Consider the following 5529-nt stretch of genomic DNA (forward strand, 5'->3'; position numbering starts at 1 on the left):
GTTACTTAGTGAGACTTATAATACACATGCCCTATGATTCAACAATTCCACACTTTGGTACATACTCAGAGAAACTTAGGCAAATGAGCAGCAGGGTACATGTACATACAATAATACTTATGGCAGCTTTGTTCACCTCAGCTGCATTGGGAAACAATCCAAATACTTATTACCTATAGAATAGACACAAAAATTCTAATATGACTGTTATATAGCAGTGGCTATATAACAATGAACATGGGCAAGGGTACAACTACACAGAACAATATGAGTAAATCTTCAGAATGTAATATTGAGCAACAGAAGCAAGACAAAGAATCCAATGTGATTACATTTATTTCAGGTTGAAAAACGGGTAAAACTAAACTCTGATATATTATTTGGTGATGTACACATAGGTGACCACCTCTGGGGGTATGATGGGTTGAATGTTTGTGTCCCCTCAAATTCACATTGAAACTCTAACCTCCAATGTAATGGTATTTAGAGGTATGGCCTTTGGTTTTGATAAGGTTATGGGTGTGGCACTCTGATGATGGGTTTATAAGAAGAGACACCAAAGAGCTTGCCTTCCTCTCCCTCTCTCTTCCACATGAGGATACAGTGAGAAGGCAGTTGTCTGCAAGGCAAGAAAGGGGCTCTCACTAGAACTCTATCATGCTGGCACCCGAATCTCAGACTTTCAGTCTCCATTACTGTGAGAAATAAATGTGCGTTGTTTAAGCCACCCAGTCTCTGTCATTTGTTACAGCAGCTCAGACAAACTAATACAGGGAGAGCTGGGTGTGCTTGCGATTGGGAGGGACACAGAGAGCTTATGGTTATAGGCAATGAACCCTCAAGAAAGGTTACACATAAATTCATTTTCTGATTATTCATTAAGCAATATGTGTATGTTTTATGCATGTAAATATGTGTAAATTTCAACGCAGTAATTCACCCTAAAAATGAAAAAAGAAGTATGTGAATGTGCCAGCAAGTAACTACATTGTTGCCCAGCTTCTTGGGCATTCTGGCATGTTTTACGAGGGACCAGAGAGCAGTGGTTAATCTGGCAACACAGTCAGATGAAGCTGGATGGAGATGAGAGGGGCATCTAAAAAAACATGATAAAAATGAAATGTTGATATATTCTGGTTGAGAATAGAGTTTCTGAGGAGTTTTAATAACATTTTCTTCTTTCATTTTACTTTATGTATCACAATATGACAAATCTGATGCATTTTCCTCTTAGCGACAGTCCTGTTGAGTTCCTTCTCTAGCCAAGTCTTTGTATTTGGGAGAAAATGAGCATTTTCTGGATATTTGTAGATATAATTTGGGTAAAGACAGAGAATAAATTGCATTCAGAAATAATGTTTTCACAATATATGAAGCATAATAAAGGATACAATTTCACAAAATCTCAAAAAAATATATCTGCAAAACAAAAATATTCAAAGCCTACTTTTACTTCCAGAATAATCCCATAGAACCTGGCAAACTCCCACAGAAACCTAGACTTCTTGCAATAGAGTTGAAAACCTCTATTATAAGTTGGAGGGATCCCACACTGAGAGTGTGGGGGGAGAAAAGGACGTTGAATAATTCTTTACTCTTATAACATATTCTTAACAACTCTATAATAGCTTTATTATATCTTGGAGCTGTTGACTCATGGATGTGGTGACTGAGATACTGAGAAAAGAGAAATTGCTCTCTCCTCCACTCCCTCCCTCCAGCATCTAAGGACAACTCTCTTTCATTTAATTTGTGTTCAATGTGTGTTTGTTGGATTACATTCTTGAAAGCATCCAAATGGTGGTCAAAGAGCTTTGAGGGTTCGAGGAATAAGACTTTCTAAGGGATTATTTCTGACTGAGAAATGAGAGAAGACTTCATTAAAGGAAAGGAAGCTGAGCTAAGCCTTGAGAGAGCCTTGAGAAACCTTGAGAGAGGTCAGACACACAGGGCTGGTAGAAAAAATGAAGAGTAAGGGGTAACTGATGCTCAAAGAAAGAAATAACAGGTATTAGCTACAGAATAGATTGAGGAATGCAGGTGGGAACAGAAATGACCCAAGTTTTCAAGACCTAGTGACAAGGAGTATGAAAATGTCATTAATGGAAAAAGAAGTTGGTGTATGGGGGCAGATAATGAGCTGTTTTGTACTTGCTGGATTTGAGACGCTGGCGGGACCTCTATGTGGCAACATCCCATAGCTGAAAACTTGGAACTGGAGGCCTGGAAAGAGGTTGGGACTGGAGTAACAGATTCAGGAAACAAAGACCTGGAAGTGAGCCCTGGATGTGGATCAAGAGAGGAAGATAGGACTTGATGAGGCTGCATATTTAAAAAGAAAAAAAGAAGAAGACATCAAAAGCCAGAATCAAAGGCTAATATATAAATTTCTGTCATTTTATAGATGAAGAAATTATTTGGCTTTTAGCTCCATCCATTCAACCCTGAAATTCCAATAACCAGAGCAATTTATGCTTCAATTCAAGATTGGGCCAGTCCTGAGTTCTGTGGGGAAACCTATTATTTCTGGTTTAAAGTGATTCCAGGAAATTAACTTGCTTGTTGAATAGGCCTCTGCTATACCGTTTGTCCTTGTTGCAGGTTGTAGCAAAAACAGGTAGGGAAAAACCATCGTGGACAATGAATGCCTATAACTCTACATGAGAAAGAACAATAAACAATCAATACAAAGCTCTTAGTATGTGTCAGTCACCGTGTTAAGCATTTCACAAGCATTATCTCACTTAATCTTTAATCCACTTGCCCAGATATTAATATCTTCCCATTAATAAAAAGAAACTGATGCTCAGAGCAAGTAAACTCACAAAGCTATTAGATAGCAAAAGGTTGGAGTTCAAGCAACTTAATCCCAAAGCCTTAGATTTTAACTACTATATTATCCTGAGAGAAAAAGAAAAGAAGCAGGAGTAAGAGTGTGGACATATGAGAGAACTTTCAAGATTAGTTGGAAATGTTAATTACCAAAGATGTCTTGGACTGACAGAGAGTTCTCCAAATCCATAAAACCCATAGAAGGTCTTTATATTCTGGACAGTAAAGGAGAGCTTAGAATCTCTTAGAGCTAATGATGTTTTGATTCAGTCTCCCCACCTAAAGATATGCAGAAGCCATCTCTGAGCAGACTTACAAGGTACTTAAAGATCTTGAAATCTAAAATAAGTCCTCAGGAGAGCGATGTCACCAACATAGAATAAGAGTTTTCTACTGTCATCCCCCCACAGTACATTGGTTTTGAAATCACCTATAGATAAAAGTACATTTGTGAAAGTCCAAGAGTCTATTGGAGAAGTTCCAGCACACAATTGGAGGAAAAAAAATTCCAAGATTGGATTTATCGAAGAAGGTAAAAAGAACAGTTTCACTTTACCCACATCACCCTTTCCTCAAGGTAGCACAGCTCAGTTCCAAGAAAGAACTCCTTGGCCCACATTTATCCCTTGGATGAAAGTAATTATGTGTGAGTGAGTACTTAACTTGCACAGATGCTGCCCAAGTGGCCCACCTCTTTTTAGTCCAACCCAGAAGACTAAAAAGACAGAGGTGAATTGCACAGCTGAAGGGTTGGGAGAGGTCGGAACACAGCAACTAGGGCTCAGAATTCATCAAAAGGATGCTACTAACTGCTTTACAGTTAGTCCTACTAAATGCTTCATAGACTCCATCAGGAAGCCCACTCACAAGCCACTGGAGACACTTTACCTACAGTCCATCTAACTGGTCCACAGGCACCTCCAATGGTCTGTGCACTTCAACCCCTTCCCCACCAACGTGGTGGTTTCCTCGCTCATGCTTCCATGGATGCTGAGTGCAAGCCTTTGCAGATGGCTGCAGAATTGTGAGAAAGCTTATAAATAAGCATTTTAGGGCACTGCTCTAGGGAAAACAACTGGGAGGCTCTCAGCACCTGGCCTGGTCTTGTGAATTGAGAGAAGGCATGCAATCTTAAAAAATTCCCAAGAGAGAGCAAAAAGTGTGAAGTGGGGGCATGCATAGAAAAGGTCTGAGTAAGACTCAGAATTTCTAACTTGATTGACTGGTGAAGGTATTTACTTCCAAATCAGTCAGTAAAGAGTGGAGAAGGTGAAACTTTTTTCAAATGCAAAGATGGCAATGTGAGACTTCAAGGAAAACATGACACCTCCAAAGAAATGGAGGTCTATGAATTATTTGATAAAGAATTCAAAATGATTGTTTAAGGAAGCTCGGTGATCTACAAGAGAACACAGACAACTTAATGAAATCAGAAAAACAATATATGAATGAAATGAGAGGTTCAAAAGAGAGATAGAAATAAAAAAAAACAAGCAGAAAATTTGGAATTTAATACAGTGAATTAAAAAAAACACAATAGTGATTAAGTAGAGGAAAGAATCTATGAACTTAAACATAGATCTTTTGAAATTATCCAGTCATGTAAGAAAAAGAAAAAAAGAAAAAGAGTGAAGAAAGCCCATGTGAATTATGGGACACTATAAAGTACATGTATTATGAGAGTCCCAGAAGGTCCTAAACAGATTCACCCTCAAAAGGATTTCACTGAAATACATTATAATAAAACTCAAAAACCAAAAAGACTATATATATATTCTGGACAGTAAAGGAACAAGAGAGAGAAAAACACATTGTATACAAGAGAACCCTTATAGGACTATCAGTGGATTTCTCAGCTGAAGTCCTGTAGGCCATGAGAGAGTAGCATGATTTATTTGAAGTGCTAAAAGAAAGATCTGCCAACCAAGAATACTTTACCTACATTTGAATACTTCAGAAATGTAGGTGAGATAAAGACTCCCAAACAAACAAAAGCCGAGAGAGTTCATGACCTCTACACCTGCCTTGCAAGAAATGCTAAACGGAGTTTTCCAAGCAGAAGTGAAAGGATACTAAATTATAACATGAAACCATATGAAAATATATAAATGTAAAGATAAGTATATAGTCACATACAAGAAATTCTAGTACTGTAATGGTGGTATGTAAATCATTTAACTCTAGTATAAAGTTTAAAAGACAAAGTATTAAAAACTATAGATACAATAATTTATTAATGGATATACAATATAAAAAAGAGGTAAATTGTGACATCAAAAACAGAATGGAGGTGAGTAAAAGGTAGAGTTATTGCATGCAATGAAAATTAAGTTATTATCAGCTTAAAATATACTGTTATAACTATAAGATCTTGTATATAAGTTTCATTTTAATTACAAAGCAAAAACCTCAAGTACAGGGTTCTCTAATCCCTGGGCCGTGGACCGGTATTTGTCTGTGATTGTTAGGAACCGGGCCCACAGCAGGAGGTGAGCGGCAAGAGAGTGAGAGAAGATTCATCTGCATTTGCAGCTGCTCCCCAGTGCTAGCATCACTGCCTCAGCTCCACTTCAGATCATGAGGCATTAGATTCTCATAGGAGCACCAGTTCCTGGTGCCAAAATGTTTGGGGACCTCTGCTCTAGTACATACACAAAAGACAAAGAGAAAGCAATCTAAGCATACCACTATGGAAAA

Source organism: Pteropus alecto, unplaced genomic scaffold, assembly GCF_000325575.1.
Source record: "Pteropus alecto unplaced genomic scaffold, ASM32557v1 scaffold121, whole genome shotgun sequence".
In the NCBI taxonomy this organism is placed as follows: domain Eukaryota; kingdom Metazoa; phylum Chordata; class Mammalia; order Chiroptera; family Pteropodidae; genus Pteropus; species Pteropus alecto.